The sequence below is a fragment of the Gopherus flavomarginatus genome (genome assembly GCF_025201925.1).
Source record: "Gopherus flavomarginatus isolate rGopFla2 chromosome 13 unlocalized genomic scaffold, rGopFla2.mat.asm SUPER_13_unloc_3, whole genome shotgun sequence".
NCBI lineage: Eukaryota > Metazoa > Chordata > Testudines > Testudinidae > Gopherus > Gopherus flavomarginatus.
Window position 1 is genome coordinate 1,993,655 of NW_026114611.1, and position 14,269 is coordinate 2,007,923.

At 50.1% G+C, this 14,269-nt stretch overlaps 1 protein-coding gene across 1 annotated transcript in view; it reads left to right on the forward strand.

Annotated features, from left to right (window-relative positions):
• LOC127041591 (uncharacterized) overlaps positions 1 to 14,269 on the forward strand; it is a 592,831-nt gene that overhangs the window by 268,737 nt on the left and 309,825 nt on the right. The window lies entirely within an intron of this gene.

Consider the following 14,269-nt stretch of genomic DNA (forward strand, 5'->3'; position numbering starts at 1 on the left):
CCCCGTCCCAGCTTGAACTGCTGCTTCCCAGTGCCCTGGCAGAGCTGGGGAGGGAACCCAGCGCCCTGCCCCATCAGGAATGGACGCTCCCCACTCCCCTTCCAGAGCTGGGGATGGAACGCAGCGCCCCGCTCCAGCAGGAACGGATGCTCCCCACTTCCGTCCCCGAGCCAGGGAGGGAACCCAGTGCCCCGCTCCCGCAGGAACGGGCCGCTCCCCTTTCCGCTCGTAGAGCTGGGGAGGGAAGGTAGCGCCCTGCCCTCACTGCAACGGCCGCTCCCCAGTCCCCTGGAAGAGCTGCGTAGGGAAGGAAGAGCCCCACCACCGCAGGAACGGCCACTCCCTGTGGCCTCGCAGAACTGGGCAGGGAAGCCTGTGCCCCACCCTCACTTGAATGGCCACTCCCCAGTCCACTGGCAGAGCAGGGAAGGGAACCGAGCACCCTGCCCCCGCAGGAAAGACCGCGTCCCAGTCCCCTCAAAGAGCTGGGGAGGGGAGGCAGTGCCCCCCCCTGCAGGAAAGGCCACTGCCCAGTCCCCACCCAGAGCTGGGGAGGGAACCCAGCGCCCTGCCCAATCAGGAACGGCCGCTCCCCAGTCCCTTCGCAGAGCTGGAGAGGGGACCCAGCGCCCCGCCCCTGCAGAAATGGTGGCCCCACAGTCCCCTCGCAGAGGTGGAGAGGAAGGCAGCGCCCCGCACCCTCAGGGAAGGCTGCTCCCCAGTCTCCTGGAACAGCGGCGGAGGGAAGGGAGTGCCCTGCCCTCGCAGGAATGGCCGCTCCCCAGTCCCGTCGCAGAGCTGAGGAGAGAAAAAAGCACCCCACCCCCACACGAACGTTCACTCTCCAGTGGCTTTGCAGAGCTGGGGAGGGAAGGCAGCGCTCCTCCCCTGCAGGAACGGCCGCAACCCAGTCCCCTCACAGAGCTGGGAAGAGAACCTCGCGCCCTGCCCCCGCTTGAATGGCCGCTCTCCAGTTCCCTGGCAGAGCTGAGAAGGGAACCAAGCGCCCCGCCCCCACTGGAATAGCCGCTCCTCAGTCCCATCGCACAGCTGGGAAGGGAACCCAGCACCCCGTCCCTGCACTAACGGCCAATCCCCAGTCCCCTGGCAGAGCTGGGGTGGGGTGGCAGCGCCTCACCGCCGCTGGAATGGCCGCTCCCCACTCCCCTCGCAGAGCTGAGAGGGAACCCAGCACCCTCCCCCCGCTTGAACTGCCGATGCCCAGTCCCCTCGCAGAGGTGGGGAGAGAACGCTGGGCCCTCCCCCCGCTGGAACGGCCCCTCCAGAGTCCCATCGCAGAGCTGGGAACGGAACCCAGCGCTCCGCCCCCACAGGAACTGCCACTCCCCATTCCCCTCGAGAGCTTAGGAAGGAAGGCAGCCCCCCACACCCGCAGGAACAGCCGCTCCCCAGTCCCCTTGCAGAGCCAGGGAGGTAACCCAGCTCCCTGCCCCCACTTGAACTCCCGCTGCCCACTCCCCTGGCAGAGCTGGGAAGGGAAGGCAGCGCCCTACTCCCGCTGAAACGGCTGCTTCCCAGTCCCATAGTAGAGCTGGGAAGGTGTGATGTTACTGATATAAACTCATAGACTCATAGACTCTAGGACTGGAAGGGACCTTGAGAGGTCATCGAGTCCAGTCCCCTGCCCTCATGGCAGGACCAAATACAGTCTAGACCATCCCTAAAAGACATTTATCTAACCTACTCTTAAATATCTCCAGAGATGGAGATTCCACAACTTCCCTAGGTAATCTATTCCAGTGTTTAACTACCCTGACAGTTAGGAACTTTTTCCTAATGTCCAATCTAAATCTCCCTTGCTGCAGTTTAAGCCCATTGCTTCTTGTTCTATCATTGGAGGCTAAGGTGAACAAGTTTTCTCCCTCCTCCTGAAGACACCCTTTTAGATACCTGAAAACTGCTATCATGTCCCCTCTCAGTCTTCTCTTTTCCAAACTAAACAAACCCAATTCCTTCAGCCTTCCTTCATAGGTCATGTTCTCAAGACATTTAACCATTCTTGTTGCTCTTCTCTGGACCCTCTCCAATTTCTCCACATCTTTCTTGAAATGCAGTGCCCAGAACTGGACACAATACTCCAGTTGAGGCCTAACCAGCGCAGAGTAAAGCGGAAGAATGACTTCTTGTGTCTTGTTTACAGCACACCTGTTAATGCATCCCAGAATCACGTTTGCTTTTTTTGCAACAGTATCATACTGTCGACTCATATTAAGCTTGTGGTCCACTATGACCCCTAGATCTCTTTCTGCCATATTCCTTCCTAGGCAGTCTCCTCCCATTCTGTATGTGTGAAACTGATTGTTCCTTCCTAAGTGGAGCACTTTGCATTTATCTTTATTGAACTTCATCCTGTTTACCTCAGACCATTTCTCCAATTTGTTCAGATCATTTTGAATTTTGACCCTGTCTTCCAAAGCAGTTGCAATCTCTCCCCGTTTGGTATCGTCCGCAAACTTAATAAGCGTACTTTCTATGCCAACATCTAAATCGTTGATGAAGATATTGAACAGAGCCGGTCCCAAAACAGACCCCTGCGGAACCCCACTTGTTATACCTTTCCAGCAGGATTGGGAGCCATTAATAACTACTCTCTGAGTATGGTTATCCAGCCAGTAATGCACCCACCTTATAGTAGCCCCATCTAAATTGTACTTTCCTAATTTATCTATAAGAATATCATGTGAGACTGTATCAAATGCCTTACTAAAGTCTAGGTATATCACATCCACCGCTTCTCCCTTATCCACAAGGCTCGTTATCCTATCAAAGAATGTTATCAGATTAGTTTGACACGATTTGTTCTTTACAAATCCATGCTGGCTATTCCCTATCACCTTTCCACCTTCCAAGTGTTTGCAGATGATTTCTTTAATTATCTGCTCCATTATCTTCCCTGGCACAGAAGTTAAACTAACTGGTCTGTAGTTTCCTGGGTTGTTTTTATTTCCCTTTTTATAGATGGGCACTATATTTGCCCCCTTCCAGTCTTCTGGAATCTCCCCCGTCTCCCATGATTTCCCAAAGATAATAGCTAGAGGCTCAGATATCTCCTCTATTAACTCCTTGAGTATTCTAGGATGCATTTCATCAGGCCCTGGTGACTTGCAGGCATCTAACTTTTCTAAGTGATTTTTAACTTGCTCTTTTTTTATTTTATCTTCTAAACCTACCCTCTTCCCGTAAGCATTGACTATATTGGACATTCCTTCAGACTTCTCAGTGAAGACCGAAACAAAGAAGTCATTAAGCATCTCTGCCATTTCCAAGTCTCCCGTTACTGTTTCCCCTTCTTCACTGAGCAGTGGGCCTTCCCTGTCCTTGGTCTTCCTCTTGCTTCTAATGTACTGTAAAAAGTCTTCTTGTTTCCCTTTATTCCCATAGCTAGTTTGAGCTCATTTTGTGCCTTTGCCTTTCTAATCTTGCCTCTGCATTCCTGTGTTATTTGCCTATATTCATCCTTTGTAATCTGACCTATTTTCCATTTTTTATATGACGCCTTTTTATTTTGTAGGTCACGCAAGATCTCATGGTTAAGCCAAGGTGGTCTTTTGCCACATTTTCTATCTTTCCTAACCCTCAGAATAGCTTGCTTTTGGGCCCTTAATAGCATCCCTTTGAAAAACTGCCAACTCTCCTCAGTTGTTTTTCCCCTCACTCTTGATTCCCATGGGACCTTACCTATCAGCTCTCTGAGCATACCAAAATCCGCCTTCCTGAAATCCATTGTCTCTATTTTGCTGTACTCCCTTCTACCCTTCCTTAGAATTGTAAACTCTATGATTTCATGATCACTTTCACCCAAGCTTCCTTCTACTTTCAAATTCTCAACGAGTTCCTCCCTATTTGTTAAAATCAAGTCTAGAACAGCTTCCCCCCTAGTAGCTTTTTCAACTTTCTGAAATAAAAAGTTGTCTGCAATGCAGTCCAGGAACTTATTGGATAGTCTGTGCCCCGCGGTGTTATTTTCCCAACATGTATCTGGATAGTTGAAGTCCCCCATCACCACCAAATTTTGGGCTTTGGATAATTTTGTTAGTTGTTTGAAAAAAGCCTCATCCACCTCTTCCACCTGATTAGGTGGCCTGTAGTAGACTCCCAGCATGACATCACCTGCGTTTTTTACCCCTTTTAGCCTAACCCAGAGACTCTCAACACTTCCATCTCCTATGTCCATCTCCACCTCAGTCCAAGTGTGTACATTTTTAATATATAAGGCAACACCTCCTCCCTTTTTCCCCTGTCTATCCTTCCTGTGCAAATTATACCCATCCACACCAACATTCCAGTCATGTGTATTATCCCACCAAGTTTCAGTAATGCCAACAATGTCATAGTTGTATTTATTTATTAGCACTTCCAGTTCTTCTTGCTTATTACCCATACTTCTTGCATTTGTATATAGGCATCTAAGATACTGGTTTGATCTTGCCTCCCAGCTTTGCCCTGACCCTCCTTTCTCTCTGCCATTATAGCCAATGCTCCCTCCTGTTTCCGACCCATCTCCCAGGTCTTGTTCCCCACTTACCTGTGGGGTTTGCTCACCTGTCCCCGTCGAACCTAGTTTAAAGACCTCCTTACTAGGTTAGCCAGTCTGTGCGCAAATAAGGCCTTTCCCCTCCTCGAAAGGTGAAGGCCATCTCTGCCTAGCAGTCCTTCCTCAAATAGCATCCCGTGGTCGAGGAAGCCAAAGCCCTCCTGGCGACACCATCTTCGCAGCCAGGCATTCACTTCCACGATGCATCTGTCTCTGCCCGGGCCCCTACCTTCGACAGGAAGAATCGAAGAGAATACCAAACTCCTTCACCCGTACTCCCAGAGCCCTGTAGTCACTCTTGATCTGCTCAGTGTCACACCTCACAGTATCATTTGTGCCCACATGGATGAGTAGCATGGGGCAGTAGTCCTTAATGAGCCATCAAGCAGGCTAGGCAGAACTGACACCAACTTTATGGCTTGGGTGTTCCCGGGAAGCATAGCACAAGTTTGAAATATGGGCAGCATAGAGCCAATATTCATAAAGTCAACAACAAAAATGATACACATCTAGAGATAGCATCATTATAATCAGCCAATCAGAACCTCTCCATACAGCCCTTACACGACAACCTTTCTACAATATTGGGTGCAAATATATAAGTGGTTGCAACAGTGATCTATAGTTACAGAATATGTCAATAACATCACAGGAGGTGACACAGCATCAGTGAGACTGATACTGGAATATTCCCTCCAGTTTTCGTGTCCTCATTTAAAAAAGATGTTGTGAAATTGGAGCTGGGGCAGCCAAGAGCCACCAAATGTTCTGAGGTCTGGAGAAAAAATGCCTTCTAGTGAGCTACTGAAAGAGCTCAACCTGTTTAGCTTATCAAAAGAAGATTGAAAGGTGACGTTCCTTAATGGAGAGAAAAGATTCGCTATTAAAGGGCTCTTGAATCTAGCAGAGAAAAGCATAACAAGATCCAATGGCTGGAAGGTGAAAAGAAACAAATTCATATTACACTTAAGGCACAAATAGTCAACAGCGAGGATGATTCATCACAGGAACAAGCTACCAAGGAAAGTGGTGGATTCGCCATCTCCTGATGTCATTCAATGAATTCTAGATGCCTTTGTGGAATGTGTTTGCCCCAAAAGTAGCTATTGTGTCATACAGGAGGCCTGTGATATGCAGGGGGTCAGATTAGATGCTCTAAACATCTCTTCTGGCCATAAAGTTGACTAATTTCTGAAAAACGGAGTGTAGCATTGGCAGCAGCATCTGATGTTTTCCTGTCTAGCCGGCTTGCTTCCTAGAACGAATGCTCCTTGAGTGGGGTGACCACAGGGAATAGCTCAAACCTCCAAAGTGCCTGGCCAGAGGCAGGACATTGGCACAGCAAAGGAGGGGTGTGGCAGTGACATCACAAAGGCCTTTTGCAGGACCTCAGACTATTGGTCAAAGGTGGTGGGGAGGTGGTGACCTCACAGAGAGATGCTGACATCAGCCAGGCAGAACAGGAGGGAGGGGCCGGGGAAACCTCAGAGACCCCTGTGGCTTTGCTTCAGCAATTCTCCTTCTCCAGGTCTCTCTTTGAGGACTGAGAAAGTATTTGGGTTCAGGTACGTGAGCACCAGGAGGAATCTCTTTTGAGTTTTCTCCTTCCCTTTTCCTGATTTTACTAGAAAACAGCCGTCCCTGTTTAGAAGGTAAGAGCCTCCTCGAGGTTTGAAACCTGTTCAGTCTGATCCATCTGTTGACAGTTGAATTCTAGGCATGGAAAGCACGAGCTTAAGGTGGCAGAATTTTATTCTGTACCTGTGATTTTGTCCCTTAGAATCACTGGGAACATTACGGTTTGTCCTTTTTGTTTCACCTTTTCCTCCATCCATCCCTCCCTCTTTTCTCTTGCTTCTGGTGTGTGTGTGTGTTGCGGGGGAGTGCTCAGCAGCTCCCACTATGGGAGGTCCACCCAAAAATGTGGGGCTGAAATAGTGCTCGGGCAGTGATCCCCACCAGTGACCTGGGCATCCTTTGGGCTCTCTGGTGAGAACGCTCAGCCTCCCGTCCTCAGTCTCTACCCTGATTGGCTGAGCTGAGGGTTATTGACAGGGAGGAGACTCAGGTCCTTGTTGTTCTCTTTGAACACCAAGTAAATAAGTCAGAATCACTTATATGTTTGATGAATTTTGCTGCTTCTCTGCATTAATGGTCTCTGAGCAGTTCACGATTCTCTCTAACATTGCAGTTCAACTCAAATACTTGCTGAATAATTACTGTGCACTGTTGTTGATCTGGAACTCATCTGAGAGCACTTTACTCAGGTCATTCAATCTCTGAAATTCAAGATCCGATGGTTAGTTTGAACATCAGGGCTCTTGGGTCCTACTCCCAACTCTGCCACTGGCTGGCTGTGTGACCTAAGACAAGTCAATTCTCCTTTCTCAGCCTTAGCTTCTCCCTCTTTCAAGTAGGGATAATAATGATCCGCTCCTACCTACCTTACGGTATGTAGAGGCAGGACTGGCTCTAGGTTTTTTGCTAGCCCAAGCAAAAAAAAATTTGTCTGTCCCCCCATCCCCCTGCTGCCCTAGCCCTGGGCTCTCCCCACACCCCGCACCCCCTGCCTCCACAGCTCTGGGCCTCCCCCCACACCCACGCCCTTGCTGCCCCAGCCCTGGGCTCTACCCCCTGACCCTCACGCCCCTGCTGCCCCAGCCCTGGGCTCCTCCCCCCACCTGCACCCTCCTTCTGCCCCAGCCCTGGATCACTTGTAACTTGCTCCCAGGGTGGGTCATTCAGCAGGAATTTTGGATGTGCACAGAACACAGACAGGATTGGTTCCCACATGGTTACAAAGCTGCAGTAAAGTGGAACAATTTTCAGCTTGTGTGATTGGAAGATATCTGGATGCATATTGTAAGACTGTCCTCCATCAATGAGGAAAAGTTGAGGTGCCTTTATTATTCTTTCTTCCACTCTTCTATGGGGAATTTGCCAGTGCAATATCACTGTCTTCCTTTTAAACAAACAAAAAGGCTGTTGAAAATAGCAATTCCAGTCCTAAAAACCTCTGGGAAGCATTTCTTGCTCAATTTCATCCTACTTTTTCTACAGTGGATCAGTATATTTGATTTGGGAGAAATGAAGTACCAGCTGCCCAAACTGAGCTTGAGCACTCCTGAATTTTGAGGTGTTCAAATCTGGAAGGCAGGTGCTAGATTCCCTTTCTGAATATTAGCTAAATCTGGAAAGGAAAAGTCAATTTCTGCTTCCATGGCTCAGAAGTGGAAATCCTTCTATGTGCCTGGTATTGTACCTAAAGCTGCCCAGGTCCAGTAGAGCCTCCCCTCCCTTACTTTGCATTTTAAATTCTAGTGGGACCCACATACCTCCCTTGCTAGGCTTCAGATAGAGAGGGGCACTGTCCATTTAGTCCACCCAACTCCTTCTTTGGGGGCTGCAAGGTGAGGTCACACCAGTGTCCCTAAGCCAGTCTGGGGATGTCTTCTGAAGAGGGTATCTGGGCCAAACTCCTTGGGAACATTTGTTCCCCATTCACAGTGCCACCCTGCTCTAGCATGGAGCCACAGCGAGCTGCAGCATGAGGTTTCAGCTACCATACTCCCTCCCCCTCCCTTCCCTGTTGATAGCAGCCAAGGGAATGCTGGGAAATATAGTTCTTTCCCTGCTTCAGGGCTGGCTCTATAGGCAGGGAGCTAACCAAGGAACTACAGCTCCCAGGGCCCCCTGTTGGTTCTCAGCTCCCAGGCTTCAGAGTAGCAGCCGTGTTAGTCTGTATCCGCAAAGGACAGCAGTACTTGTGGCACCTTAGAGACTAACAAATTTATTTCAGCATGAGCTTTCCTGAGCTACAGCTCACTTCTTCGGATGCACAGAATGGAACACACAGACAGGAGATATTTATACATACAGAGAACATGAAAAGGTGGAAGTATGCATACCAACAGGAAGAGTCTTATCAATTGAGATGAGCTATCATCAGCAGGAGAAAAACAAAACCTTTTGAAGTGATAATTAAGATGACCCATAGAAGGTGTGAGGAGAACTTAACATAGGGAAATAGATTCAATTAGTGTAATGACCCAGCCGTTCCCAGTCTCTGTTTAAGCCTGAGTTAATTGTATCTAATTTGCATATTAATTCGAGTTCAGCAGTCTCTCTTTGGAGTCTGTTTTTCAAGTTTTTTTTGTTGCAAAATTGCCACCTTCAAGTCTGTCACTGAGTGGTTAGAGAGGTTGAAGTGTTGTCCCACTGGTTTTTGAATGTTATGATTCCTGATGTCAGATTTGTGTCCATTTATTCTTTTGCATAGAGACTGTCTGGTTTGGCCAATGTACATGGCAGAGGGGCATTGCTGGCACATGATGGCATATATCACATTGGTAGATGTGCAGGTGAACGAGCCCCTGATGGCGTGGCTGATGTGATTAGATCCTATGATGGAGTCACTTGAATAGATATGTGAACAGAGCTGGCATTGGGCTTTTTTGCAAGGTTAGGTTCCTGGGTTAATGTTTATGTTGCATGGTGTGCGGTTGCTGGTGAGTATTTGCTTCGGGTTGGGAGGCTGTCTATAAGCGAGGACTGGCCTGTCTCCCAAGATCTGTGAGAGTGAGGGATCATCTTTCAGGATAGGTTATAGATCTTTGATGTGCTGGAGAGGTTTTAGTTGGAGGCTGTAGGTGATGGCTAGTGGCGTTCTATTATTTTCTTTGTTGGGCCTGTCCTGTAGTAGGTGGCTTCTGGGCACTCTTCTGGCTCTGTCAATCTGTTTTTTCACTTCAGCAGGTGGGTATTGTAGTTTTAAGAATGCTTGATAGAGATCTTATAGGTGTTTCTCTCTGTCTGAGGGATTGGAGCAAATACGATTGTATCTTAGAGCTTGGCTGTAGACAATGGATCATGTGATATGTCCTGGATGGAAGCGGGAGGCATGTAGGCAAGTACAGTGGTCAGTGGGTTTCAGGTATAGGGTGGTGTTTATGTGACCATCGCTTATTCATCACAGTAGTGTCTAGGAAATGGACCACTCGTGTGGATTGGTCTAGGTTGAGGTTGATGGTGGGATGGAAATTGTTAAAATCACAGTGCAATTCCTCAAGGGCTTCTTTTCCATTAGTCCAGATGATGAAGATATCATCAATGTAGCACAAGTAGAGTAGGGGCGTTAGGGAATGAGAGCTAAGGAAGCGTTGTTCTAAGTCAGTCATAAAGATGTTGGCATACTGTGGGGCCATGCAGGTACCCATAGCAGTGCTGCTGACTTGAAGGTATACATTGTCCCCAAATGTGAAATAATTGTGGGTGAGGATAAAGTCACAAAGTTCAGCCACCAGGTTAGCCGTGATATTATCGGGGATACTGTTCCTGATGGCTTGTAGTCCATCTTTGTGTGGTATGTTGGTGTAGAGGGCTTCCACATCCATAGTGGTCAGGATGGTGTTTTCTGGAAGATCATCGATGGATTGTAGTTTCCTCAGGAAGTCAGTGGTATCTCGAAGATAGCTAGGAGTGCTGGTAGCATAGGGCCTGAGGAGAGAGTCCACATAGCCAGACAATCCTGCTGTTAAGGTGCCAATCCTTGAGATGATGGGGCATCCAGGATTTCCAGGTTTATGGATCTTGGGTAGCAAATAGAATACACCTGGTCGGAGTTCTAGCCATGTGTCTGTACAGATCTGTTCCTGTGCTTTTTCAGGGAGTTTTTTGAGCAGATGGTGTCGTTTCTTTTGGTAATCATCAGTGGGATCAGAGGGTAATGGCCTGTAGAATGTGGAGTTAGAGAGCTGCCTAGCAGCCTCTTGTTCATACTCCAACCTATTCATGATAACAACAGCACCTCCTTTGTCAGCCTTTTTTATTATGATGTCGGAGTTGTTCTTGAGGCTGTGGATGGCATTGTGTTCAGTACAGCTTAGGTTATGGAGCAAGTGATGCTGTTTTCCACAATTTCAGCCTGTGCACGTTGACAGAAGCAATCTATGTAGAAGTCCAGTCTGTTGTTTCGACCCTCAGGAGGAGTCCATGCAGAATCCTTTTTATTATAACGTTGGTAGGAAGGATTCTGTGGGTTAGGATGTTGTTCAGAGGTGTGTTGGAAGTATTCTTTGAGTTGGAGAGGATAAAAGTAGGATTCTAGGTCACCGCTTCCAGGCTGGATCCCTCTTAGCTGCTGCCCCTGCAAATGGGCTGCCCCAAGTACCTGCTTGCTTTGCTGGTGCCTAGAGCCACCCCTGGGACCGAACCATGTTTGTTTTCATCCTCTGAGTCAGGAAACCCACAAAAGCCTCTTCTTTTGTACTGGGGCAGGCAAAAATAAGGTGACACTAAATTCTTCTGATTGCTAAAAGCAGATTTAGGGAGTTGTGTATTTTTGGAAAAAAAAATAAAAAATAATATCCTTCTAACTAGCAGCATGAGATAAAAAAAGAACACAGACAAACCTTGTCAGTAAGGGCTAATGTCCTAAATGGGAAACCAGCAGTGGTTTGTAGCTGGGGGAGCGTACAGTCTGAATGTGTATGACCTGACCCCAGCCCCCACCCCCATATAGCAGTAGGGCTTGGCACTCTCTCTGTAAATTGATGTGGTGGCTGAGTGGTTAACCAAGCAGTAACAATTCAAGGAGGTTCCCTGAGTCGGTTTCACTCCTCAGGAGATTCTGCACAATAAAAATTCTGTGCACAATAGTTTAAAATTCTGCAAATTTTATTTGCTAATAAATAAATGTGGAGGGGAGCAAAGGCTCTTGGATGCTCAGAGGTGGGATATCACCCTGCAGCCCCCTCTCCCTTCCAGGGAAACAGCCTCTGTGGTGAGGCTGCACCTCTCTGCTGCCTACTCCAGGAGCTCCCAAAAGACTCCCCAGAACTGCTCATGAGGGGTGCATGACCACTCTTGTGGCTTCCCTTTGCTTCCCCATCAGAAAGCCTGAGCAGCTGGCCCCGGGTGATTTGAAAGGGCCCGGGGGTTCTTGCCACCACTACCGGCAGCACAGTGGGGCTAAAGCAGATTCCTGCCCACCCTCGCTTCACACGGCGCACCACTCCCAGAAGCATCCGGCACGTCCCTGCGACCCCTGTGAGGTGTGTCTCTTGCATGCTGCCCCTGCCCCAAGTGCCAACTCTGCCATTGGAACTGCGGCAATGGGAGCTGCAGGGGTGGTGCCTGTGGGCAGTGGTGCCAGGGGACTCCTCCAGCCTCCTCCATGTAGGATTTGTGCCAGATGGGGGTGTGGGTCACTTTCAGGAGCTGCCTGAGATATGTGCCACATCCCAACTCCCTGCTCCAGCCCAGAACCTGCACCTCATGCACCCAAAATCCCTCCCAGAGCCTGCCACTGCCCCCCTTGCACCCCAAACTCCTGCCCCAGCCCAGATTCCGCACCCCATCCACACCCAAACTCCATCCCGGAGCCCGCCACTGCCCCCCCTGCTTTGTTGGCGGCTCTGTTCCAGCGGCTGGGGAAACACCACAACATTAAAGAAACCAACGGTACCAAGTCCTGCAGCGTCACCTGTGGGGTTTCCACAAGAGCATCCATGCTGAGGAGCCAGTCAGCATGTGACTGTACGACCGGATCAAACGACAGCTGGCCGAGTTCCAGGAGATGAGGCTGCAGCTGGCCGATATGAGCGGGAGCACTGAGTGAAGGGAGAGGCAGCTCCCCTAACATTTTTGCAGCCTGCAGGGAATGGAGACAAAGCAGCGGGATGCGGGGACTCAGGGCAGGACCTGCGGATCTGATAGTGTAGGACCACAGTCGCTGGAGGAGGAGAGAGAGTCCCGCGAGAGGAAGCTGCTAGTGGGAAGCAATAAGTGCAGGGTAGAAACCAGCCAGCTGAGAGTCACTGGGGTCTAGAAAATGAAATGGCAGCAGGTCCCATGGTGTAATGGGCAGCACTCAGGACTTTGGATCCTGGGTTTAAATCTCAGTAGGACCTCCTGGAGCAATGCTGGTTTCCTGCAAAGCCATGGAGCTCAATGTGTTGGCTCTCCTCTCTCAGGGTGAACTAGAGTGAGTTTTTTCCCTCCTGCTGGGTGACTGATGCCCACTGGAGATAGGTCTTTGGTCCGGCCGGTTCAATGAGCTGGCTGCTATAGGTTGGGGTCCTAGAACTTAACAGTCTGGCTAGAGAGCCCTTTGGGTTGACCATATGGTTGTTTCTCACTGCTTCACCTGATGTCCACAACTTTGGTCCCTGCAGCTGCCACACTCTTCCTCTTGCCCACATGGCATTCAAAGGAAGGAGTGCCAGGGCCAGGCTTCATAGTCAGGGCTAGGCAGGAAGGAGGAAGAGTCCCAGGCTGGAGCCCAACATCTTTCCTGCTCTGGGCACCTAGAGCAGAGGCGGCTGGTGCTGACAGCTCCAAGGGAAGGTTTATAAGCCACAGAGCAACCGAGGGCAGGGCAAGAGGAGGAGATAACCATGCCTATGCGTGGCCAGCAGACAGCCACAAGGACCCCCAGCCAGGCTGCTTCCTGCCATGCCAAACACCCACTGAACGCGACCCACAGACCAGCATGCAGGGCAGCTGCTGATGCTCTGTCGCCAACATCAGAAGAAGCTAGGAAAGCAGGGCCAGCCCCCTGGTGTGGCCCCTGTCTGTTCCCACTCACAGTGCTCACTTTTGCCATGGGGCAGGAGACTTTACCCCAAGAGGCTTTTCCCCAGCTGGCGAGAAGCAGAGAAACATGTAGGTTCCCAAGGCGCTATGTAGCAACCCCCTCAAGCACAGGGACAGGCGCACTCTTGGAAGAGGGAAACTGCTCTATACACCAGCCCGGGCAGCTGCCCATTTTCTTTGGCAAGTCAGGAAGGGCAGAGGCTAGACTGGAAGCACCTGGGTCTCATGCCCCAGTCTTTGTGACACTCACCCCTGAATTCCTTCCCAGGACTCTAGCTGAAGCCAGAGCACTGGCCTGAGCGGCCAAGAAGAGGTTCCAGCCCTGAAGGGAGCAGGAATTTCAGCACAAAGGTAAAACTGCAGCAACACAACCATGAAGTAACTTGAACTCTCAACTCCTGCTCGGAAGTCAGCTGCCTTATCCATTAGGCCACATGAGAAAAGCCCCTCCAAGCACTTCTTTAGAAAAGGCAGACACTGTGTTTCTCGGGTCTTCTACTGAGGGGGGCTGAGACTCTCTGGGCACAAGAAGTAGAGTTCCCAGCAACACGTGAGAATTAATTGTATGGAGCCAGATGCAGGACTTTGGCAGGGAGGCTCAGGCATGGGGGATTGGGGTGCAGTGGACAGGCTGGCTGTCTAGGTGAGGAGATGTAGTGATCCTCAGGTGCAGGAGGGAGGAAGAATTGGCAGTGGCCGTGGAGAAGAAGAGGAGGGGTGGAGGTTCTCAGCAAGCCTTGCTAGCTCATTCAGTAGAGCATCAGGCTCTTAATGGGAGGGGCCAGGGTTTGAGCTGCTGTCCAGGGACTCAGCTTTTAAGTTGCCTTGTGTGCCAGCAGCCAATTGATTCCTGGTGGTGCCCAGAGCCATGTGTGGGACAGAGGCTGAGACTTGTGGCACCTGCTCTGCAGCAGGGATCCTGGCAGCTCACACTCAGGGAAGGCTTCTGCACTCAGAGTCGCTGACTTTGAGAGTTCCCGGGCGGAGCTCAATGCCTGCTCCACCTCAGGCCCTGCCCCCAAACCATCAAATCTCTTCCTATTCGACCCTGCCCCACTTCTTTCTCTCCTCACTCCTCCAGCACACCCCATCAATGGCCAGCAGGAGGCGCAGAAGGAG